We start from the raw sequence: 27,492 nt of genomic DNA, 5'->3' as shown, positions 1-27,492 counted from the left end.
CAGTAGTCAATGCATGAGCATAGTCCTCCATCTTTCTTTTCCACAAAGAACAAGCCCACTGCTACAGGAGAGGTGGCTGGACAAATGAAACCGGAGGCCAAAGCCTCTTCAATGTAGGTTTCCATAGCCACTTTTCACTGAAGCCATGTTGGGTAAGAGTTCAATGACACAGTCCCAAGGGCGATGTGGTAGAAGTTGGTTGGCTTTGGTCTTACTGAGCACTTCAGCAAACTCATCATAATCAGCAGGGAGCTACGTTTCAGCTTACACATCAGGGCGTTCTATGCTGGTGGTTAAACATGGTAGGTCAACAGTGACATAAAGACAATGTTCCTGACAGAAACCTGAACATTGTGTGCACTCACCTTGGTTCCAGGAAACTTACGAATCGTGAATAGCTAGCCGGGGATGCCCCAAGATGACAGCTTGTTTTGGAAAGTTTGACATATAGATAGAGGTGTTCAACATGAAATAATCCAATCTTGAGTGTTACTGGAGCAGTTTGTTGTGTTATGCCGGAACTAATGGGAGCGTTGTGGACAGTGGTGACATGGATGGAAGGGATTCATTTTACTGAGGGTATACTGAGTTCTTGTACCAGATCTTGGTGAATAAGGTTTACAGCAGCTCCAGTATCCACTAATGCTGTAACACATTTGAAGCTCTCATTAATGGAAACTTCATTACTGGTGAGTGGAGGGCTAACAATTCGTGGTACTTACTTTCCGTACTGACTCTGGTGGGCTAGCTTTCTTGTGTGGACAGGAAGCATTGGGATGATCTGGTTTACGAAAGTAGTTGCAGAGCTTTTCTTTCTGTTGATGCCAGCATTCCTCTATGGAGACCCAAGCATATGCAATTTGCAGGGGTTCAGGAAATTCCAGCAATGCTAGGCTGCAGACTGTGGGTTGGTGCGAGTCTTGGGTCGCAGATTGTCCATCTTGATTGCCATAGTAATGAATTCTGAGAGATTGGATTCCTCACCCTTGCATGTGAGTTCAGTTTTGATTTCGTGGTTCAGGCCCTCATAGAAAACAGTCTTTAGCGCCTCATTATTCCACCTGCTTTGAGCCGCTAAAGTCTTGAACTGGATTGCATAATCTGCCACTGATCGATGGTTCTGCTGCATTTACAACAGTTCAGGTAGTGCAAAGCTTACCGGTTTAGCGGGATGAGTCGTCAGTAAGCGAATGTAGTGGGTCAAATGCTCATTAGCGCCTCATAGGTCACGCAACTGGTCTTGATAACCCCCTTTAACCCGATTGGTGTGCAAATGAGTTTTTTCCCCCGGAGTTAGGAAACTTCCATTGGATCTGCAGTAGGCAAAGTATTCTGTGACGAACTAGCCACGTAGACGGTGTTAGGATCCATGTGCAAGCAGTCTATTGAAACACACAAACAAACAATCCAAATTGGCAAGCAGAGAGATGTAGTCGAGGTGCAGGCAGATAAAGTCGGTAAACCAAAAGACAGTCCAACCAGGCAAACAAAACAATGGCCAATCCAAAGAAATAGTTAAATCCACAAAACAGTGGTCATAACATGAAGCATAGACGGCAGGTAATGGAAAATGGCTCGGTAATGCAGAAAACTAACAATACTTTGCAATGGTGAAATGGATATGGCATGTTTATATAGGGTAGCAAACAGGAAGTGAGTGTGAGGCACATGTCCGTGATCAGCATTCGGGCGAGGGCTCCCACTGGTGGGTGGATGAATTACAATAATAACTAAATTTACACAAATGAACCAGTTCAAACATTTACATACGCTTGATTCTTAATACTATGGATCGTTACCTGGATGATCATTGACATGATGTGTTTATGTTTTGTGATAGTTGTTCATGAGTCCCTTGTTTGTCCTGAGCAGTTAAACTGCCCCACTGTTCTTCAGATAAATCCTCCAGGTCCTGCACATTCTTTACTTTTCAAGCATCTTCTGCACATTGGACCCCTTTCCAACAGCAACTATATGATATTTAGATCCTTTTTTTCACACTGAGGACCACTGAGGGACTCGTACACAACTAACACAAAAGGTGCAAACATTCACTGATGCTCAATAAAGTAAGATGAGACATTAAGAGCCAGGGGGGTGTAAACTTTTTAACAGTATGATCGGTGTAAATTGTTATTACGTCTTCTTGGAAACATGTAAATATCTCATGTGTCTTCTGAAGGGCGGTACTAAATGAAAAAAATAATAAGAAAACTAATACAAATTTATACCGATCATCAAAATGCAATTTTTATGATCCCTCTATTTCTTTTATTTAAAAGAGAAAAAAAAATTATGAACATTTTGCAGATTCTGCAAGGCGTGCGTAAACCTATGACCTCAATTGTAGCTAACGGTTTACACTCATAGTCAATAAGCACTGCTCACTGAATAGAAAAATTGGGGAAATGTCAGGGAACAATGCGCAGATCAAATGTAAAACAGGCTCGCTAAACTCTTACAAGTGTTGACAAAAGAACCTTTTGAAAGCAAAAGATTCTTTGCTATTCCTATGAGGTCTGTGCACCTTAAAGTGGTTTTTCAAACCCTAATAGGTTGTTGACTAGCCCCAGTTTATGGAATGCATGACCGTTATAGTCCACATGTTGAGTAGCAAAGCTCTCAAAAAAGATGGTCTCTCAAGGATTAAATGGTTTATACATGTAAACTTTAAGGCAAACCGAAGAACCCTATTTTGGCTATTTATTTATTCATTTGGTCGAGTGAAGCTACATGCCTCGTAATTTTATGAACAGCCTTTTAATGGCTTAATCAAATATGGAGTATGTGCTGGACTGTGAACGTAATCTGTAATTTCATTCAGTTATCTAAATCAAGTAAATTAAGTTAGAATTCAGTTAAAAAGTTGCTCATACTGTTCATCTGATCATGTATCATGAAATACATATTGAAACAAGCCTATAGACCAACATTTTCAAATTAAAACATGTGAGTTTGGGTTAATGCAAAGCAGCTGCATGCGTATAACAAGGAGACTTGATAGCAACACGGCGACGTCTCTAGTTGCGCGTGTCTGTGAGCTATAGCTCTTCCAATCTCAGTCACAGACACAATCCTATTTTGTATGGTCTTGTGAGTTTTACTTCGTTGCCTGTTATTGGATTTGCGTTCGAGCCTCATCCACAAATCCTAAGCGAATGTCAGAATCTATACTTTTCCTAATTTGTTGAACAAAGCACAGTTAATGCTGGTATGCACCAACCCTTTGTTACTTCATTGTTTATACACATATGCTGAGTGATTGCATTTGCTACACTGCTAATAGTATGTTTAACTGCATAAACAAGCTCTTTCATGACGTTTGGTTTCAGTCAAATGCTTTTCTTCTATTAATAAACACCATTTATTTCACGTAATGTGAATAAGACCTGTAGCACGAAGCATGTCGTGAGACATTTCGCAACGATGATTTGATTATTTTGTGACTAGGAGTGGATTATGTACGTTCACCATGACAAATCCCTGTCTCATATCAGCCATATAAATATTTTTCATTAAAAAGGAAAAGGAAAATGGAAGGAAATTTATTGGAATTACATCAGAAAATAATTAACAGTCTTTTTTTTTTAGATAATGATAAAAGTGAACTGAAAGATCCGACCAGAGACAACTACAAGTTTATTCATATCTGTATCTGTATCCAGATTTAAACATGAAATGGGCGTGGCCTAAACCAGACAGATTTAATTCAATATGAACTCTACCACTACGCCCCCAGAAACACTAGAAAACATTGGAAAATCCCAGAAGTAGAAATTCAAATCAATTTAAATTCAGTTTTATTTGTATATCGCTTTTAGCAGTGGACATTGTCTCAATGCAGGTTTACAGAAACAAATAAACACAGGATACAGATTTTAAATGTGTGAATGTATCCCTAATGAGCAAGCCGGTGGCGCCGGTGGTGAGGGGAAAACTCCCTAAGATGATATGAGGAAGAAACCTCGAGAGGAACCAGACCCATTTCTGGGTAGAAATGTCAGTTGACAGTTCTTCAGCCTCAGCTACATCACTTGAGATGGAACTGATTTTTTTAATCACAAAGTTATTACTTTTGTTAGTACTTACATCAATATTATTTCATTAACTAAGTTGGCTCTATTTCACAAAATATAAACAAACTAGCAGCCTAGTTTAAACCACCGTGACCTTGACCAGGCAGTTACTAAGTAGTGCTGCATGTTCATGTTAATGACCGTTGTCTTTATTTGAGCACTCACTCACCCAAATGAAAAATTCTCTAACTCACATGAGTTAGTGTTTTTTATCAGGAGTGGGATCCCAGTCCTGATGCAGAAATTTATTCTCAACTAGAAGCACCATGAACGTTTCTGGCAAGCTTTCTTTTAAAAAAACAAAACAAAACAAAAAAAACAAACAAACAAACAAACAAAAAAACATTATAATGCCTCCTCCTATTCAAATCTGTATTTGTATTTGTTTAGAAAACACATTATCTGTTCAGTATGAATAATGTTGTCATATTTAGCTACATCCCTAGTATGAATACGTAAGGGATAATCCACGTCTAGGTGTGCATTACGCGATTTTAGAGCACGACTTGAATTCAAAGAACCCCCCGATGCAAAGCGGAGTGTAGCACACACCTAGCCTTGGATTATCCTGTTTATACAACGGTCACTTACCAGCATTGATAAATTAAAGCAATCCTTGATGTTTGCATTGCAAAATTGGACTGAAAGGATAAAAATACCAGCTAATTCCCGTTCGTTATTTTATACACGGGTCGTTAGAGCAAGAATTCTACCCGCTTTAAACGATTACTGAGATAAAATAGTGCGATAAGAGAGATCGCGCGTGTGTGAATTTCCTGTGTCTGTGCCGCATCTCTACTAATAATGAAGCTGTGAGTTTAACTACCGCATGCAACTGGAACGGTATGTTACTATGGTTATAACTGTTTATAGGCAGCATTTAGAATGCTGATTTAACTGACTGGAACGACCTGTGCATTATACGGTTTGAATGCACACTTTCCAGCCAATCAGAATCGAGTACTCACACAGACCAAGTCTAAAATATATTTACCCGAGCTGATGGCTGATGTCGTGTCTATTAATGAGAAAGAGGGTGAGAATGTGACTCAGAACAGGACACGGACACTATATACAGAGCCAAAGTTAAATGCATAATACTTTAGAGAAATCGAAGGCTACCCAAATGATTCATCATTTAAAATCTGCCGCATTCCAGAGCTAAATATAAATGCATGCAAATCTCTTTGAGTGGTCTGTGTGTGAAACAGCCGACCTGAGGAATGCAAGTGTCACTTCATAGCTGACTATAAGAGTAGAAGATCAGGATATGTGTGAGCTGCACGCAGCACGCGCAAGCTTGTTTGTTGCTCTATCTCTCTTTCGCAGAGTCTCCAGTGGCCTCACGGATCCTCCAGGGGCTTTGAGCCTTTGAATTATCGCCCATAAATTCCTGAGAGTTGAAGTAACAATATTGTTTTGTCTCTGATTTCAGTGAAAATCAGAATAAAGCTGAGAAAGGTCTATTCCGGGGTGAATATCACTGAAAAGCATAGCCATCGGGCTGAGAAGGAGCTATTTTGGGAAGAGGACTCATCTTCACTTTTAACTTAAATGACCTGCTTGGTTGCTCTGACAAAAGCAAACGAAACGAACAGTGATGAAGAGGATGTTTATGAGGCGACAGGTCATTTAGGTACAAAGCTCTGATGACGTCAGCACTGAGTTTGAGGCTGAGTGCTCTTTCATTTTTAAGCGAGGAGATGTAATGCAGAGGTTTGCAAATGTCAACATGCACAAGTTGCACCTATAAAAACTGATGCTAATGCTAACTTGATGACCTTGTCATAAACCCAGTCTAAAATGGTAAGAACACAAACACTTCCCTCGGCACACACTTGTCATACTATTATTCCACTGCAGCCTTTACACTTGTCATCTGAAAATCATTAAAATAATAAATATATGATACTAAAGCTGAACCAGAGTTATTATTTATTTATTTATTTATTTTAAAAAAAGAGAGAGTGAATGTTATAAATGAAATATGTGAGACATTTTGCACCAAAGCATTGATTTTCCTTTGTCATTCTTTTTTTTTAAATTATTATTGTTTAGGCCTTCCTTAAGATTAGACAGCTTTAAAATGACAGAATTGTCAGATAAAATCTTATAAAGCAGTTTCAATTCATGACAAAAATCTTTTTAAACCATTTTTAAAAATCATGCTTATACAACAGCACTGTTGAATTCTCCATTCTGATTGGTCTGAAGGTGTTGATTCATTTTCTACAACAGCCAACTCTGACAGTCGTTCCAGCTGCTAGGTTTGTATCAATATGCTTGTTCTAATACGTTATAATCTCTATACTAACAACTAACAGTGGGACTTGTACGGCAGATGCTCCACATGAATTGATTTTTTATTTTTTTTAATGTATAATCGTTGATATGGTAAACATATTTTTCTGTAAGGAGATTTTTGAAAGGAGTCTCCAGTGTCAGGAAAGCAGTCACATTTAAAGCTGTAACTTTGACTTTTTTCGACCCCAGGAAAGTTTTCATGACAGATGGCTTTGCGTTTTTTTTCCCCGATAACATGATAAGCTGCACATTTTGTCTCATTTATGTCAAATGAAAGCACAAAGAGAGGCAGATGAGGGAACGACTGTTTATAGCTGTTATGACGTACTAAGCGATAACAGGAACTATGTCAGAGTTGAGGGAACGTGGTTAGCATGTTTCCCTCACACCTCTAGGGCTGGGGTTTTGATTCCTGCCTCTTCACTGTGTGCATGGTCTCCCCGTGCTTCAAGGGTTTTTTCCGCGTACTCTGGTTTCCTCCCCCAGTCCAAAGACATGCGTTCTCAGCTGATTGGCATTTCCGAATTGTCCGTAGTGTGTTAATGGGTGTGTGAATGTGTGTGCAATTGTGCACTGCAATGTGTTGGCTCCATCCAGGTCGAGGCTCCCACGCAACCCTGCGTAGGATAAGCGCTATGGAAAATGGATGGATGGATTCGATGTATGTTAGAGTTTGCAAATTGCTGTAGTACCAGCCTTCAGGACATGCTATTACAGAAAATAGCAAGCACTCTGTCCTTGATTATTTTCCTATGACAGCATGTCTTGTTGTCTTTTCTTTCTTATAAGTGCTTCAGACAGTTTCTTCATATTTCATTCACATGAAGAGGATTTTTATTCTTCTCAGAGAGGTTCTACTAAGTTCTACGGTTAGGTACGAAGTAACTACTAAGTTAATTTCAGGTCAGAAATATAGAACTGTCCTCTTTCGCTCTGAGGTGTGTCTGAGACTGAAAATAAGTGAGTAAAAATGAAAAATAAAGAATAAAGGCAGGGCGTTGACAAACTTTTGACAAGCTATGGTATGTCCTCTAATAGATACAGTATATGCTTAAATTGGATTCTGTATCATCTGTGAGCCCCAACTGAAGAATAAATGCTCATGTAAAATAAATATAAATATGATGTACGGTGTATTGTTTGCTCTTTCTTCAGCTAAAGATGCCTGCTAAGAGTGTTGACAGCAATGAAATGAATGTCACTTTTTTACCACTTCCCTTTGCACATTGTCATACATTTCCTCTTTATCATACGCGCTAAATGCAACACACACACACACACACACACATACACCCAATACATGTATGTGTGCTCGTATACTAGTGGGGAAGCTGAGATAAGGAAATGCACAGTGGACCTTTCTTGCCTGCGAGATTCCACTTGTAAGTTACATGCTACGGTTTATTTATCCATTAAGAGTTTCAGCATTATAATGCTTATATATATATATATATATATATATATATATATATATAATTTGAAATGCTCCAGTCTGTGGTAATGACGTATTGCTCTGTTTCACTCACCATGACAAATATGACATTCTGATGAAATGATGTTTCACTTATGCAGATGCAGACTCGCTGGCAAAACATCTGCATTCCCACGTTGAGCTTTAATCCACAGTCAAATAATATACTTTATTATTTTACCTCATGCAAAATGCACATTAGTGCTATAATCTATCAGCATGCACTCACACTCACAAAGTTCCTAAAAGCAAATCCCCCCCCCCCCCCCCCTTTTTTTTGCTATCTCTACAGAAATGTATCTTTGTCCAGTCGACCTTTTCTACCTGATGATGAAGGATTTGTGATGACATGGCTGTAGTCCTAAGACAATTGCTGAAGAAATTTGGTGTGTCAGAGTGTTTGTGGAGAACCGGGAGTCTTAAGAGCACTGAAAGACAGGCAGGAGAAGAAAAGCTTAATCACATCACCACTCTAGACCACATTCTCGCCCTAAGCTGAAGAGCAACACACACCGAGCAGCCGTGTGAGTGTCCGTTCCCGAAGCAATGACCCGCAGTGCAAGCAAGTTTCGGTGAAATTTCCCAGGTATGACACCTACATCACTTCGATTTAATCAGTTTCCATTGCTACATCAAAGAGCTTTTGAGATAAAAATGCCTCAAGTGTACTGAGGTTTCAATTGAGGAATCAAACACAATTTGGCTTGCTGTTATAGGAAAATATTCATGATGTCCACGAATAACCCTGAAGTTGATTACTGTCCTATTACAGCATATCCGAAATGATTTTATTCCTCTTATACTACAGTAATTTGTCCATGCTAGCAATTTTTATTGATTAGAAAATGACATACTTTCTATACATTTATAGTTCCATACAATCAAGGAAAGGTCTTAAAACAAGGTAGTAGCTTGTTGTTAGTGTTGTTACCCAGCTATAAATAGTCCTTCCCTCACATCCTCTTTTTTTCTTTCTTGAAATTAATAATAATGCAAAAAAAAAAAAAAAATGCAGATGTTACCAAGAAACCACAAAGCCCTCCATCCTGAAGACTTTCCTGTGTCTTAAAGGAGTAGCTTAACCATGGATTGTTACAAAGCATTGACACTGGAAACTCCTTACTTACAAGTCCCTGAGTAAGTTGTTACTATGGAAACGTTAAAGAATTCGAACGAGGGCATTAATATAAACCTGTGATTTGCCTTTGCCTTGCAGTCGGAACTAGTGTACAGCAAGGTTGAATTCTTGAATCTGATTGGTCAGAAGGTGTGCATTGATTTTGCATAACAGCACGGCTCGAACAGCAGTCCTGGCTGTAAAATGAACGATAGGTTAAAGTGAGCTTGCTCGTTTCTATAGTAACAGCTCATATTCAGGCACGCTCCATATAATCTAAGATAATAATAAACAGTTGGGTTTTTTTTCCTTCTTTTTAATGTGTTGTTGTTTAACAATGAAAAATGTATCACTGTTGACAGGGTGATGTTTTTTATTAGGAGATATTTATGAGGCTTTTATGGAAGGAGTCTCGAATGTTAGCACTTTGTAACAGTCACGCTGCTTTGCAACATTTCCCAGCAAGGGAAAGTCTTCGGGACAGAGGAGTTTATGATTTTTGGTTTCTTGGTAACCTGAGAAGCTTTTTTTTAAAGAGAGAGAAAGAAAAAAAGAGATGATGGTGAGGGAATGACCGTTCATTTCAGTAAGCGATAACAGAAACTAATTTGTCTCTTGGACATTCCACAACATTAAATTTTATGTGCTAAAATGTGCGATATGATGTTCATTAATAAATGAAACATTGTAATCATGGGCAAATTGCTGTGGTATAAGCGGAATAACACACTCCAGACCATGCAGTACGAAAATAATCCGCCACCCTGCCACCAACTGCAGTTCATGCCTGTTGTGTGTTATTCCTTACTTAAACAACACCTTCTGACCAATCATAATCGAGAATTCCAAAGCCCTATGGTATAAGACATTTGAAAGAGGCACTATAGAAAAAAGTAGAGCATTCAGAGTAGACTTTAAATATAAGGTATTGAACAAAGAAGTTCGGATGAAGCCAAGCCATATGTTTGCAACATTCTTCTACTTAATACATTGTTATCATTATTGATTCCTCAAGGCCTTGGTCTGAGTTGGTTTAACGATTGAATTCTTTTGAGGACTGAACACCTTTAAGTATTTTACACACACACACCCACACAAGTCCAAATGTGATCTCACAGCAGTTCATCCCAAAGCCAGAGAAATTGTGTGTTTCATGGCATCTAGCGTAAGTAACCTGGCTGCTACTGTATGTGTGCGTTTGTGTTTCCTGAAGTCTGTAGCACTTGACATGGTTGGACAAGTAAGTAGTTTTTCTTTATGGTTTAAAATCATTTACGCAGGTATGCTGTGTGCTCATTAAACATCTGCTTGTGGTCCAGCAACAATTTAGCAGTCTCTAAACATGCTGTAAATATTTTGGTTGAGGAATATGACAATAACCACAACATATGTGAAAAGAGGCTACATTTCATGCAGGAGCAGTTTAAAAGATATATATATATATATATATATATATATATATATATATATATATATATATATATATATATATAATGTTTATTACATGATGTTTCTTCACATAAGAGTAAAAGCAGAAGGTATAACCTTCCATTCCCTGCAATTAAGTTAGACTTTCTCGAACAATGCATTCTTCAGTTGATATTGCATGCTGCAGATGTTCTCTATCTCATGTAGTTGCCGTGAGAGACATTTGTTTGCTAATTGCATTTGCATAACAGGTTCATATTTTATTTTATTTCAAATGCATGCTTCTATGCTCTTCATAGTGAGTTTCAATTCAGTGGCCATGGAGTACAAACATGTGCAGCAGTGTTGGCTCGCCTCCTCACATATTTACAAAATGAGCTGCCGTCGTCACTGAGACGAAAACACACATGCAATCATGCAACGTTCAGATGGTATGATAGTGACAGAAATGAAGTATTATCAGAAATCTGAAACACTGATAAGAACACAGTCGATACATAATATAGCACTGCGCCTCCATTACATAGCATTAGATTAAAGCCATGCAGACTTTACTTGTTTTAAGCAATAGTGATACTTCCTCCAACAATATTGCATGTTATCAAGCTACCCGCTGCTTGATATTTGAGTCATCGCCAAAAATGTTTAGTAGTATATTCTTCTGTGGAAAAAAGTAAGTACACCCTTGGCCTCAGAAGTTAGTATTGCCCCTTATAGCAGAAATAAGACATTTATCCATCCATCCATCTTCTATACCGCTTATCCTTCCTTCAGGGTCACAGGGAACCTGGAGCCTATCCCAGGGAGCATCGGGTACAAGGCAGGGTACACCCTGGACAGGATGCCAATCCATCACAGGGCACAATCACATACACAATCACACACCCATTCATACTCTACGGACACTTTGGACACGCCAATCAGACTACCATGCATGTCTTTGGACTGGGGGAGGAAACCGGAGTACCCGGAGGAAACCCCCGCAGCACGGGGAGAATATGCAAACTCCACACACACATGGCCAAGGTGTGAATCAAACCCCCGATCCTGGAGGTGTGAGGTGAAAGTGCTAACCACCTTGCACCCAATAAGACATTTATTTCTTGTATAATCAACTTACAACGCATGTCCATGGTCTGGGGGAGGAATTAGGAGTACCCGGATGAAACCCCCCAAAGCACAGGGAGAACATGCAAACGCCACACACACAGGGTAGAAATGGGATTCAAACACCTAACCCCGAAGGTGCGAGGTGAACCACTAAACCATCATGCCACTGAAAACAAAAGTCACCACATATTGTTTTATACATACTCGATGCCCTTATACAACAGGCAAGGTAATGTGTTACTGGTTTTTCAAAGACAAAAATGATTTAGTGTTTGAGGAATCAAATCCAATCCTGCTTAATACAGGGCTTAACATAACCCAGTCGAACAGCATTTTGTAAAAACAGCATGTACACTCATCTGGACCAGCCAAACAGTTAATTTGTCCTCTAATACCATTTTACAAAGAAAGCTGCATTTGACATTTGCATGCAGAACCATTAGGTATTCGATAAAAATAGTCGTAAGTTGCACAAAGTGATAAGAGCTTTAGTAATACTAATCATCATCACTGGGTGGTGAGTCACACATTAGTCATCCCAGCATCTTTTCTGTGTCAGATATTATGTTAAAAAAAATAGGTAAGAGGATTTTTGTAAAATGTTACTTTAATTGCTCGAGATGCCGCTGCAGTCTATGACTCATTTAACCCTGGACATCATTGTTCTGCTTAAGGGCAATGTCCATTCAGTGGTCGCTCGGATTAATAACTGTTGCGGCAACAAATGACCTCATGGTTCATTGCCTTTATTTCCTGTTAAATGCTACTTGGTTTCTCTGTTGCTCACTTGTAGTGAAGTAATTCTAGATAATAACTGAAAATTTAATAGCAAAATCATGATACTGGTCATCATGGGTCAAAGACAATGGTTAGGACATTCTTCATATAGAGATAGTAGCAAAAAAACCCACCTGCTAGATTCTGAAAACATAAACTCAAAAATGTCCTGGAAAATATCAGGTCTTAGAGGACAACCCCTACATTCCTGTTAATACAGTATATTCATATTATCCTTCATTTATAAATATTTATTACATACTGTATGTTAGCAATTTCCCTGCAGCTATATCAGCTGCATGCTGCACAGCATTGTATTGCACTACAACTGCACATACCTGCACTTAATTCCTCATATAGTCCATATAGTCCATACTTACATCCATCTTTTATATCCTTTATATTATATTTTCATTATATATATATATATATATATATATATATATATATATATATATATATATATATATATATATAAAATATATTTTACTTTTTTACTACTTTTTTTACTTTATCATACTGTGTATGGTTGTGTGTGTGAGCAAAAAAAAATAATAATTTGCGTATTAGCACCACCCATTTTCTTGTCTTTAGGCTTTGGCACAAGCTAATATGCTAAAAAAAAAAAAGTGTGGAATTAAATTTGTGCCAAAAGTCTATTCTATTCTATGTCTACTTCCAGATCAGGGAGCTGTCAATCCAAATCTCACTAGCCAATGAGAGTAAATCGCTGTAACCCCGCCCATACAAGACATTTGTGGCAGAATGGCGAACGTAAAGTTGCGAAGCGTAAAACAAAACATTTGAAAGCATAAACGCAGTCTCTGGCAGCGCATTCATAAACCATGATTAGAAAACTGTTAATAGAGAATGCCGCTTATTTGAAGACCATGTTAAATTTTTGCCACTGAGTTCACAGTTTTCAGTTTCAGAGAGTTTTTCTTCTTTCTCATTGTATATTTTTGCCTGTTTCTTGAAAGGTTACAATCAATACTTTTGGCACAAATTTCATTCTATAAAAAAGCGGACATTTTGTGGCTTGCTAGCTAGCTGGCAAATGGCTAGCTGTCTAACAACTGCTGTTAGCACATAATAAATGCCCATGAACCTTTTTCTATCCGTTTTGTCTCTTCCTTCGTTCTCTCCTTTCCCCTTCTTTTACAATCCAGAATGCTAAGTCTTTTTTTTGACCTTCTGAAACTGTTTTGGCACACTGCTGTCATTCATAAGTTCACATACCACAGAATAAAACAACATCAGATTGCAGGGGTTTGGAACAATCATGATTCCCAACAGGAAGAACAATTAACAAGACTATCAATTTTCATTTTGAAACCTCTTATCAAAATTTTTTCCCCTTTAATTAGCCATACAGATGTTGAACGCTAAGTGTGTCATTATACTATTATTATTATTATTGCTGTTTGTTTATGCTAATGGATGGCCCTGACTTTTATTCGAATATATGCTGATAAAAAAAATGCATACATTGCTATGATATACTGCAAAACACTGTTGATTGACATCCTTTGTGAAATGCCAATTTCTGTACACACAGTATATGCTCTTCAAAGCGTGTCAGACACCAGAACCTGCACCTGCGAGCTCTCTGTGTGTCTTCCAAATAGCTTTTCTTCCAAGCTAGAAAAAAAAAGGAAAAGTCTGTCTGGTTTTCAAGCAAAAAAAAAAAAAAAAAAGCAATCAGACACAGCACTGGAAATCTGTCTGTACACACTGGATCTGACATGAGACCATGACAGATCCAATATGATGTTGTGACAGCGAATGTCAGCTTTAATTCAAGTGTATTTTCATCTCTATTAAATGAACTATATAAGAAATAAAGCTATTTATATCCTGTACATGGGTCTGTCATTTCAGGAGACCGAACAGAATTGGACAAAACAACTGCTCGGTTCTTTCTTGGCCAGCATGTGTGTGCTTGGATCATTATGCAAACAGATCTTGCGAAAGGTCAAGATTTTTTGTGACTACAAAAGCCAATCACCCGACCTGACCTCTCGTGAGCTGTATTTTATTTAATGAAGTTAAGTATGAAAGTGAAAAATTGTCTCTGAAACATGCAATAAATTAAAATGTCTGCGTTACAGGCTTGGCAAAGCAGAGTGACGATAACCAGCAACTGCATGGCCATTTCTTTTAGTGACCAGTGGTGGGGAAAAAAGTACAAAACCCACAGACTTAAGTAAAAAATACTGCTACTGTAGTAATAATTCACATGAGTAAAAGTAAGTCGTGATAAAAAAAAAAAAATCCCCATAAGATTAAATAAGAAAAAAATACTTAAGTAATTACTAATTTTTTTTTTTTACATTTACATTAATTTATATTGTTAATTTATATCAGTTTACTATATTAGCTGTCAATACACAACTAATCTGAAAATGTTCTGTATCTGAGCAGTGCCTTTTTTAACAATTATGTTCTAATCTAGTGAGCTACTGTATGCTGAAGTAACCTCCATTATCAACAAGAAAGCTAACATTAGCAGGCTACTTAACTTAGCCAAACGCTTTTGCCGTTTCTGTAGCTTGCTCTGTTCGGTAAATAAAAATGCATCTTACTCATTACCTTGAGCATTGCCAATAGGCTGAAGTAGCACTGAACATCACCGTGACATCTAACAACATCTACAGTAAAAGGTCTGGCTAGCTAGTCTAGTCTAGCTCACTTAGCTAGCTAATGGCTTCCCTGTATATTTTACGCAGGTTGGATTTTGAGCTGTGAAATGCTGAAATCGCCACAGATTTAGACACGCACAGTTTGCATTTCAATATCACGTTGTTTCCTGTGCAGCATTATAACTTGGGCCAGGGATCCTCAACTGTTTCAACAGTCTCAGACATTGCTTTAGTTGGTGCCTGAAGCTTAGACTTTCGTCAGGAAACTGCTTCATTTTGATTTCGTATTAAATTGAATCATTTAAAATCCCCACATATGGCCTTTTAATTTCAGTACAGTTTCTGGGGTATTACTATTATTTAAATTTTGTACTCTACAGCAGTGATTAAAAAAAAAAAAATTTTTTAAAACTTTAGCAAAGTTTAATGTTTTTTTTTTTTTTAAACTAAAGTAAAAGTAAAAGCAATATGATTTATTTCTACTCAAAAGTGTACCATTACTGTGAACTACAGTGGGGTCCAGAAGTCTGAGATCATATTGATAATCTTGGGATTATTTATTTATTTATTTAAAATTGGAAATAAACAGAAGTTTTTAGAATTTTGAAATATTTCAAACAAAGAAAGTAAACATTCAACATCTAGAAAATGTAGTATTCAAGAGTCTGCATGAGTTCTAGGTCCCTATATAAATGTAAGCATATTTGTGATATTGATCATGTTAACTTCTTTGTACAAAAGGTCAGAGTCTCCTTGTGTCTAATTTCTTCAATTGAACAACGTTCAAATGGTTGTGATCTAAATTGGATCATAATATTTTGCACAAACTTGTGGGATCCATGTCAGCTCGAGTGCACACTGTCATTACAGCAAAAAGGGGACAAACCAATCTATCCATCCATTTTCTATACTGCTTATGCCACAGGATTGGGGGGAGCCTCGGGTACAAGGGGGGTACACCCTGGACAGGGTGCCAATCCATCACAGGGCACAATCACACACATCCATTCATACACTACAGACATGCCAATCAGCCTACCATGCATATCTTTGGACTAGGGAAGGGAACCGGAGTACCCGGAGGAAACCCCCGCAGCACGGGGAGAACTCCACACACACAGGGCCACGGCGGGAACCCAGGAGGTGTGGGGCGAACGTGCTAACCACTCAGCCACCGTGCTCCAAGGGGACAAACCAAATACTACTAAAGTTCAATACGTTTCACTCAAGTTGTTGCCAATAATATAAGTTGTAATGAAAATTAGAAAAGAATTGCAAATAGAAGCATTTTCACTAGTGGCCTCAGATTTTTCGACTCCACTGTATGTACTCAAGTACTCTGTAAGTGAGAGTAGATGTAGACGTCAATATTTATTGACTGAAACCAGCTCTGTATAATCTATAGTTGTGGTAGTCTATATTATACTGTAAAAAAAAACAAAAAACAAAAAAACCTTAGTCAAGCAAACACTAATTTCCTGCTCTTCCACATTCAATTTCAGTGGTTTTTTTATGTTACATAACGCATTGTTAGCTGCCAGCGTGTTAGTTATTAGCTAAAAAGCACATAGCGCAACACAGCACATAACATAAAACTTTCATACATTTCTACATAAATATTTATAAAATATTAAAACTACAAAAAACTGTGTGATTGACCTCAAATATAATCCTGAATGTTTTTTTAAATTAGTATCATGTTAGTATTATTAAGTATGTTTTGGTTATTGTATGGCTAGTTAAGTTATCAAATACAAGTAGCATCATTTGCTAATTAGCATAACTGAATAGTAAACATTGACTAAATTCGGGTGGCTGGATGTGAAGTGTTATTTGAAGTATTTTTTCCCACAAACTCAACATTAGGTGCCTTGGTGACTATTGTATTATTGTGTTATGCTGTACTGACTTAAAACTCGACCTCCATGTTCATCCTTTGTTAGTAACAAGCTAGCCAACTAACTGGAGAGTGTTCCCAGGGTCATATGTTCCCCATATTTATACAGCACATAATGATTTAAAGTGAGAGCTGGGACATGTTAATGCTTAATATTTTGTTCCTTTCATGACCGTTTACTGTGTTTTATAGGCTACAGTATGGCATTTCTTCAGTTTAGTGTATACATTTCACTATTGTTCATACATGTAGTTGCCTGTATGTATGTATGAATGTAAACTAACAGCTACAAATAAGGGTTCGGCATGTGCAACCTAGTGAATTTTCCAAGGTCATAATGTTCATAAATTTCAAGTGTGGATAAAGGATATATTTTAAAGTAATGTATGTTGTTATTCATTTAAATGTGTCTTTGGTGTTTAACGTTAAAAGGTAGTTAACATAATGGGGCCCTGGGAAAATGAGTCCTGACTACATAAAACCTTTGGAAACGTTTAATTAATGTGTTTTAACAGAATATTTAACTGGGGAACACTGGGACACTGGGAAGATAGGAATGACCATCAACTAACTGTGATGAGTGACATATACTGTATCATCGTGCTCAAAAGAGCAAACTAGATAGTCTGTATGCAGTATGTTACAGATTTTACAAGATAATATGTCTATATGTTGATTGACCTAAAGCAAATACTAAATTATATACAATGTAACCTATTTAAAAGTAATGAAGTGCTGCCGTATTTACTGTCGATGCCATGAGCAGCCATGTTGATTTGACGTTGCTGAACATGTGTTTGAGGAAACCGTTCCAATTTTCTGAGTAGGAATTCAGAGCTGAAGAGGCGTTTTCTTTGTTTTTCCTAGTTGCAGGTCAGAAATGACAAGTTACGAGTTTTACTCGAAAGCAGCGTTGCTTTTTATGGTTATGCTTAAATCTGCAAGAATTCATCTGAAAATTTTTATTTCAAAAGAAGCACAGATTAAGTTTAGGGTTATGAGCAGGGTTATGAACATAACTGGTCTTGAACATACTGTGCGAAGTAAATATATTATTGCACACACCCCCATTCCATTCCGCGGCTTTACTAAACAAATGCTGTAATCAGAGAAAAGTGTAGCTAAACAGTGTTTCTTTGCAGTAATTTCCCCTGAACTGTTTTAAGGAGCTCTTATCACATGGGAACAAGCCTGCTTATCTGATGACATCAGCCTAAAAAGGCAGCACCATCACTTCCATGCTACAGACAAACCCGTCAGTGTGATACTAATGGGGATTTCAGCAGCAATCAAATAAGAAAATGAAACTACATTCTCCCTTGTTTTTGACTTGCCAGGAATTTTTTCCGTCTTTCCTGTTATCACTTTACGCTCAGGAGATTAATAAAACAAGATGGCCAATGACAGAATTTTATATCAGCCTCTTAACATAATAAAAGCTTGGAACCACGCTGTGTGGAACCACAGCATTAGTTCAAGTGTTAAATACACAAACTCTAAAAAGATGTTGAACTGAATTCGGATCATTATAGAAAGTGATACGTTCAAAGATGTGTATAATTTCCCACTCGCTATTCGAATGTTTCTCATTCATAATGTCAAAATAAGATGTCATCTTGCATAACTTGCCAGTGTAATGGTGCGCCATGACGGTTCCTCCGGCTTATTCAAGAGTTGAATGTTTGTGTTGGCCTGTTGCTCTGATGTTAGTTGTGTGAACATTCTAATCATACTGCATTATCTGAATCACAATATTATTCCTAATTATACCACAGCAATGTTGAATTCTCAATTCTGATTGGTCAGATAATACTGATTAAGTTTCTATGGCAGCGACGCTGAAAGAAGTTCCGGCTGTAACTCAAATCACAGGTTTATATTAATGCACTCATTCTAATACTTTATCGTGTCGGTAGTAACAGCTCATTCGCAGGGACTTCTATGGATCTATGTAATCTAAAACTAATAATAAACAGAGGGAAAATGTGTTGTTATTTCACAAAGAATACGCATAATTGTTGATACGGTGAAGTTTTCTGTTGTTTTTGCAAATTTGGAGCAACTTGACTCACAACGACTACTAATGGGAGTGAAGACAGTAGAGCGCATGTGATCCGACTTGCTTCCTGCCAGTCCAGACAATCCGGTGCTTTTGCAGAGATGCCAAACAACACATACTGCTTCTCCTTCATCTCATAGGATATGATGCATACATACATATGAATTTAATATACAAACGCTCTCCCTACAGAATATTGCATTTCAGTGGCAAGAAAACTGGTTTGTTGTCAAAAGTGGAATGATAAGTTGCGCCACCCACTGATAAGTGTTACTATGGCAACCATTAGTAGGACCGCTTACTCTCGACTTCATAGTACAGCGACTGGTAACTTGCAGCTATAACAATCACTGTATGTGTGAATGTACCTTACGTTTTCCACCATGAGAAGGTCTTGAGGACTGAAGGGTTTGGTTACATGACAAGCAGTGTTTTTGTCTTGTTGGCTTCAAGAGAGAGAAAAACAAAAGGCTAGTGAGTGAGTGACTGTTTATAGCGTCTATAACGAAAAAGTAAGTGATGACAGGTACTAACTTGTCTCAAGGTCATTCCACAACATTAAATGTAAAACAAAAGCACAATGTAATAAATGAAAAATTGTAACTGTTGGTAAGATGCTGTGGTGTAAGAAGAATAAAACATTCCAGGATGTGCTGTTATAGGAAAATAATCAACTAAAGGGTGCGAACAGTAACTCTTCTTCTTATCAGGCTGCATCACACCAACTCCTCGTGGATTATTTTTCATATGACAGCACACACGTCGTGTTTTATTCCTTACTTATTTGTTGTTCCATAAACTGTGCTGTATATTCTCATGCACATGGCAACCGGATTTAGACAAACAAAGTTGAACGCACTCAGCAGCTCACGATTTGTGTCTTGCACATTCAAGTTAAATTAATATTTAGGTTTTCACGAGCTTTTTAAATTGTGTTTCTATGCTGAAGCTTTTCGTGTCAAAACAGGAGATATGAAAAATGACATTTTACATTCCAGCTTTCCAGTCAGATTTCTCAGCTCTTATGTTCATCTCTCAGCTCCTTGTCGGGACGAGGTGGCTTTTGCCATGTCTAAGCTCCAAAAGCTTTAAACTCTTCAGTATCAGCAGCTCCATATCACTGATCTAAACACTCTGTTTGGTCCATGTCTGTTTTGGTTTAGCACATTTTAGATTCCTGGCACCGAAACTCCTATTTGGTTAGAACATAGAACTGGCAATTGCAGTGTTACCGCATTAAATGTTACCCAAAGGAGTTAATGACTGGTGTCAAGTCCAAACCACAGAGTAATATTTCACAATTGTAATATATTCTACATGCCTTTTAATCAGGGACAAAAAGTCAGTCTTATAAGAACATGCTACCTGTGAGTTTTTCTGCTTGTTTTCAGGATCGTAGGTTCCTTGGTGTCATGTAGAACCCTAAATATTAATACAAAATATAAGGGCATACAACACACTACATATATTTGGCACAAATCCCACTAACCTTCTCTGGTGTTAATAATAGATGTATATCCATATTTTACATAAGTGTTGTCATAGTTTCTTTTTTATGTTACTTTTTATGTTTTTCAGAATTTTCACCAAAACCTTTACCAGAAATGTATTTATAAATGTAACATAACTCTGTGTGTGTGTGTGTGTGTGTGTGTGTGTGTGTGTGTGTGTGTGTGTGTGTGTGTGTGTGTGTGTGTTAGTTAACTGGTCTGCACATAACGTTCCCAAGGTTCTTCCCTAAATGTAGAAATAAAGGTGCATAGGCACTATTACATATTTACACCACAACTCTGAATTCTGAATTCTGATTGGTCAAACAATCTATAACAGCACGGCTCTGACAATAATTTGTTCCATGCACGTTCCTCAACAATAATCGCATCTAAAAACGGATAAAATGTGTGGTATAAGCGGAATTGAACACTTTGGGATGTGCTGTTACTGGAAAATAATCAACTAAATGCAGAAAATCAATATGGAAATAACTTATTACATTTGTATCACGGTGTTTTTGAATTCTCAAATCGGACTGGTCAGAAGGTGTTGATTTATTTCTCTGTAACAGCACAGCGCACAGTAATTTATTCAACAGATGTTCCACAACATTAAATGTAACTATAAATGGATAAAAAATTTATGACGTGTTGTTCTTGTTCATGTTCTCACATTACTCACATTACTCACATTCAGGAGCTAACGTTATAATACAGGTATGTAAGTACCTGTACAAGAATGAAGTATGTATGTCTGGGAGTTTAAGGGTTAAAATTAATGTGTGATTTTTTTTTAAAAAAATTGCATATTGTTTGAATATTTTGAATTTAGCAGCCATGCATTTAGCAGGAGGGCCGATACCACGGTTTATTCACCACTAGGTTAAATATCATTCCTAAGCCTTTTCCTAATTTCTTTTCTGGGTTTTATTTTTTTCAGTATTTTCTGATTATTTAGTACGGATCTAAAAGTGCAGCTTCAGTGACAACTCTTTATGCACCACTTTTAATAATGTACACAATTAATATGGTACAGTATATTATAGAATGAATGAATCTACATTAAATAGGTTACACAGTTCTCACTTATTATTTATTAGAAGTGTACAAAGATGAGATAGCATCAGAGAGAGAGAGAGAGAGAGAGAGAGAGAGAGAGAGAGAGAGAGAGAGAGAGAGAGAGAAAACAAGTTTAGATTCCTCAAACTTTTCCAGTAATCATAAAGAGCCTGACAGTAATCTAAACACACATACACAGTGTACAATATTCAGCTTTGTTGTCCAGAGAAGAAAACCATTCCTCTGCAGTGGTTTATAGTAAGAGAAACAGAGTAAGCTGGTGGAACATTCCTCTCTGCTTAACTGAAGACGGAGAGTGTCTTTGGACGTGTCAGGTAATGTCTGCACTGGATTTAACAGGAGCGTGATTTGTAGCTTTTGTGGTGCTTTGATGCACATCTCGCTTTTTGGAAGATTAATGGCTGAAACTGTAGATTCCACGCAGTTTCTCTGCATGTCTTGTAAAGTCAGAGATATCAAATCAGAGCAGTCCCGTGGTACACTAACATAATGACGGGTCAAAGATATGGAGGCAATGGAGATGAAGCAAGTGTGAACGTTTTTAAAGCATAGAGGCCTGTCTCACTGCTCGGCCTGATAGCTGTATCATGGAACACCTTCAAAAGCAAAGTACAGGTGTTCGGTGGTAAATGCCGGAGAAGAGTAATGTGTTTCAGGTGGTACACGAGGTTAGAACTGTAGCTCAGATCCATGGGAAAGAGCCTGACAAGAAGGAAGGAGAAACACCCTGTACACCATTGTAGCATTAACAAAAGTTGGATGAGCAAGCGAAAGATAAAAATACAAATCCTGCTACCTGCAAAAAGCTTAAAGTAGATGAGAACAAAAGACAGAGGATGAAAAATCTAATATTTCAATGCCTTCCACCAAGTGCTGCTTTAGTTCAGCTCGTCTGCAATGCACATCATACCCCTTCTTTAGAGTACTCTTTGAAATTGTTTGTACAATAAAGCTTTTCCTTTGGTATTTGTATTAATGTTTTTTATCATATCATGCATTATCTCCATGTTTCAATTCTGACCTTGCATAAAAAATACATAAACACATGACCCAGCCGGGTTAAAAGCATGCCTGACCATTAAAGAGAAGATTTGGCATAAATTCTGTCAAAATGTTTCAATCTTATCAGACCTGTTCCTAGTAAGCCTCTATGGATATGGGCAAGACCTGCCCACCCAAGTTGCCTTGCAAGCAGTGACAACCTGGGACTCTTGTCTCTCCACATATCTCAAGCAACCTCAAAGTAAATACACTCCCTTTCTGAGGGAGCATGGAAACTTATTATTACTCCAGATGCCTAGACCGTTCATGTCTTAACCCCACAAATGTAGACTCCACATGCAAGGCACAACAATGAATTATTGGGCGATTATGAATAACTAACCCTGCAGTGGAAAAAGGCGCTTGTGGCCAACTGATACAGCCCCATTCCCGCTGGACAGCTTCACTTCCAAATGCACATGAAGGTGAACGGATGCCTAATGTTTATCAAATTTGTTCCTGATTGTCTGATTCCTTATGACCGTGATATTAAGGTATATATGTCCTCTGAAACGGGCCAAATGCATATTTTTCTTAATTTTTCACTGTTGGAGTATTTGGTGTAGTGTGCTTATCAGGATCATGTTTTCTGTCGAATATCTATACTTTGTTCCATATATGAATGTATTTATGGAAGAAATAGTTATCTGCTTTCTGTACTGCTCATGTTTTGAACCATTGAAGTTTGAATACCTAAAGCATATTTCATTTTCTGCAATAAAACATTTTATTCCCACAAGAGACCTGTTGCTATTACAAGCACAGACAAAATAGATATTTACACGTGCCCGATTTCGTTCTAAAGTTCAAGCCGTACTGACAGTTTGAAAAGGTTCCCATGACGGAGCCATTCCAGCAGTCTGGGCGTGTCCTGCCAGTCATTTATTTTAAACACTAAACTCATGGGAAAGCTATTTCTGGACTTGTTCCTCTGACACTGAAAATACTGCCAGTTGTTTATTAACAGGTGCAAAGGCACAATGAACTAAGAATAGCGTATTAAGTAAACATCAAAATAGATTCCCTACAAAGGGACATTGTGGTTAAGCGGTGCTAAAAATATTTTTAGTTTGATATTTATTCACTGGTAATTGAGACCTGATTAAATAGTACTTGTACAGACTTGTATTTTTCAGTTGAAGGAAATCACTTCTTGTACAGGCATGCTTGTGCTGAAAAGTTAAACAGAGTTATACCAGTATAATCAGTAGGATGTCTATGTTTTGTCTATGGTTTGTACCCGAAATGATTAAGAACCTTGTAAAGCCTCTTGAAAATAAATGACGTCATCGCACCCATGTTCAGTTCAGTAACACATCTGAGAGTGCTTGCCAAAGCTGGCCATGTTAAGCGAAATCTCACTCACTGGAAATAAAGTATTTACCCACATCTGCAATACGTAACTGTTGAATAAAGCAATGCTTCTGTGTGATCGTGGGCGTTTAACCTCCATGTACTGTATGTAGTATTGCATATGCTGTTATGACACCCCAGACTGAGAGGAACAGAGAGAGGGAGAGATGGATTGGGTGACTGAATGAGTGGATAGAGCCTCTGGGAGCTGGGCGACCCATGTGACAATCCCTGCCCCTTTTTGTTTTTCCCACACAAACTATCATGACGTGAGCTTAACGTTGGGCTCCGTTGCCTCACTTTCAACATGAGTGGGTTTTGTTTTCAAATTAATACTTATCTATGCTGACTTACAGCTCAGGTAAGGACTGTATATAGTATATGCTTATAAAGTTACCATTTACCCATAGATAATAGATAGAAAGGTAACTTTAGGTTATTCCCCAATAAACTATTTAGAGGTCAGCTGTAAAACGCCTTCTTCGGGCTGTTGAGGGAGATGTGAGCACCGAAACAATTAATATGGACTTCTGCACTGTATCACTGATGTTCTCACAAAAATGTAAAGTATAAAATATGTCCATCTAGAAGGTACTAGCCCAATTTGAATCACAAACCCACACAAAATTTCCAAAGATCACACATGAACACTAAACTGGAAACTTGGTTTGCCATTTCCCTGAGAATGTGGATGTGTGAAACTGGATTTTTCTTTCCCGCGAGACTGTGAGACTTCTTTCCCTATAATTCTGTGTTCCTCTAACACTGCCTACATCTGATGAAACGATAAAGTAGTCTAATTCTGCTGGCCAGTACTGTCTCGTGTAGTCTCTCAGGGTCGATCTGATGCACCAGCCCTGGCATTCTGATACTCTATGTTCTGAAGAGGCCCATCTGGGTTTAAACTCCCATAGGAGCACCAGTGAACAGTGACCCGGCTTGTTTCCCAGCTGCCATTTTACTCACAGACACTGGGGAGGTTTTTTGCTGTCTACCGCCCTTTACCACCCAATGCTATTTGCAACCTAAAGGGGTTTCCCCTTGCTTTAATCCCCAAAAGGCTATCATGGCCTGCTTCCACTGGCTTTTTTTCAGCCAAGCGTCGATTCAAAAATAAGAATAGTCACACAGTGTGATGGAACTATAAATGAACGTCACTGGAGTTTATCAGATTTATTTCAAACTGATATATAAGTAGTGATTTGTCAACCATTTGTCTAGTTATTCTCCTCCCCATTGAGAACAGTTCTCATACATTCAAAAAGTCCTCTTGGAAGCCATTAATACCTCCTGAAGTATTTCAATATTCCAGAAGTGTGTCCACTGTCCCCGAATATGTCTCCAATGATGGATGCGTCTGTATGGCGTACTGAAAAATTATGTTTTGTAAGGATTATTTGCCTTATTCAAACATAGATTTCACCGCAGATGGCTGATAGTCTATAGCCATAAATATAGTTCCAGCAGTTCTTTCTGCACCCAGAAAAGCTGGGAACAGCTACAAGCAACTCCAAAACATGTTGTTACTGACGGAGATGGGGACATAAATCTCCACCAATGGCTCATCAAGTCATAACAATCACAGCGCTCGACAACAAGCCAGACTCCCCGGATCTGACCACAAAATTCTGCTTGGCCCCAGATACTTAGCAAGCATGTGGGTACAAAACGTTGCCTCGTTTGTCTATGAGCCTTGTGGAAGAAAGCAGGAGAGCGTGTTCCCACTCAGGATCAGGGGAAGGAAGCCTCCCCTGCATTTCTTGGCGGTCCACGCAGCCCTGTGTCCGTGCTGACCCCTGGGGCGCAGTAGAAATGGCCATACTCTGACAGCAGAGACTGACCTGGATGCTGTTTTCACTCTGTTTGTCTAAAACAGCAATCGCTGTGGGCCAATTACTAGCACAAAGGGAATGTAGCCAGTGTTCAACCATATAAAAGGTTCCTGTGCACTGATGGGCTGGGATTTCACATAAAATGGATTAATATTTCTACAGAGAAGAGAAGGCTCTTATGGTTAAGAAATGTAAGAACCGATGTATTTAAAATTTCAATCAGAATACATAAGATTCAATTACAAGAAACATGAATGCATTGCAGATTAGTATATAGCCAAAATTATGTTGTTTTTGTTTTGTTTTTTGTTCCCAGTGTCACTTTTCTCTGCTAGAATTTTTCCTTAGCTTTTGAATTCTGGCATTTTTTAATGGGTGTGTGGGTCTTAGAAAACGGTAGGCTTTAAAAATAGCTGGTCAACAGGATTTTAGAGTAAAAAGATTTCTACTCACTCAATGAATTTCAACCACCATGGCCAAATGATCTAACTTGACCAGTAATATCCAGGCCCAGCTTAACAACTGTATTATTATAGCATAGCTTCTTTGAAATTTCACACAATTTATTTTCAAGTTTCAACAACCTTAACATAAATGTCAGTCTAATGTTAGATGTTAATGCCAACCTTAACAACACTTTAGCTAGCTGATTTGGCTAGAGAGCTAACTAACATTAACTGAACCATCAATTTTAAGTTAACACTTAAGTGATTAACTTTAAATAATGTAAAACATAATTCTGCCTATGTTTCCATGTCCAGGTTGTGCCTTAATTTTGTCAAAGGTAACACAATGCTAATGCTTTTGTAGCTAGCAATGTTAACAGAAATATGATTAGCTACTAGCTTGTTTGTGCATACATAAATTCATGTCCAAAGAGACATCACCATCAAAAGACTAGTCAGCTATCCAGCTAGGTTAACACCTAGCCTATCTGTGGACACATTTAGTTTTATTCCATTTTCTCAACCTACAAAAGGGTTATCATCGATGATAATTGTAACCATTGTGCATTTTTCGCTAGCTAGCATATGTGTGCTGAAAACGATGCCATCTGGATTCCATTATCTGTTGCTCTTAAAGCTACAATTACAGTTTTTATGTTGAATTACTGTTAAAAGCAATACGAAAGAATATAGGGAACACACTAAAAAGTACGTATTTAATGTGTTGACTGTCGAAGCAGGTGTTTCATATACCTGGAAGAAAAAAAAACTGGAAAGAGTGAGGTCAGTGGATTTCTTGGTTGGTGTTACATTTCCATCCTTGTAAGTCATACTCACCCACGGCCCTTTTAGGGTGCACATATTTAGTGCTTTAGAAAAACAAACATGGTGGAATGCAGTTAGTTCCCAATGTTGACAAAAGCCTTTTTTGTCACTGTCAACACAATCTTCTGTGGAAAAAACATTTAACAAAACTAGAAGAAATAAACCTAAATAAAACTGTTTTTTACAAAATGGAGGAGAAAAAACTGTCGGCCACAGACAGCTAATCTAAGCTGTTAAAAACGAAACGGTAAACTGTTTGGATCATTGGATAAAAATCAGCTGATAAAGGTTTTTAAACATTTAGGTAGCTAATGAGATAAAACTCTGATTTTAGATGACTGGCCATGCTAGATAATTGCAGCTAGCAGTGTTTATAAGCTGGCTAATTATATTGTTATTTATGAAATTAACAAAATCTTTGTTGCTAACCAAGTGTGCTCAAAAGTTGTTGAGCTAAATAAGCAAGCTAATGGTTCTTATAAGATAGCTAGTTAGGTAAGTTAAAGCTAACAAAGTTCATATTGCTAACTAAGTACGCTAT

General features: G+C 37.9%; 1 protein-coding gene across 9 annotated transcripts in view; it reads left to right on the top strand.

The window, feature by feature from the left end:
* The window catches only part of myocd (myocardin), a 100,501-nt gene that overhangs the window by 10,251 nt on the left and 62,758 nt on the right, over window positions 1–27,492 (top strand). For 8 of the 9 annotated variants that reach the window (XM_053684872.1, XM_053684870.1, XM_053684871.1 and 5 more), the window contains exon 2: window positions 8,144–8,437. The gene's annotated coding sequence lies outside the window, so the exon portion shown is untranslated. Of the gene's footprint in view, window positions 1–7,673; window positions 7,763–8,143; window positions 8,438–27,492 lie in introns of those variants that run through there. The other variant, XM_017484267.3, reaches the window with a different exon arrangement.

This window comes from Ictalurus punctatus, chromosome 13 (assembly GCF_001660625.3).
Source record: "Ictalurus punctatus breed USDA103 chromosome 13, Coco_2.0, whole genome shotgun sequence".
Taxonomy (NCBI): domain Eukaryota; kingdom Metazoa; phylum Chordata; class Actinopteri; order Siluriformes; family Ictaluridae; genus Ictalurus; species Ictalurus punctatus.
The sequence above is the reverse complement of the archived record's forward strand: the minus strand, read 5'-3'. Positions and strand labels throughout refer to the sequence as shown.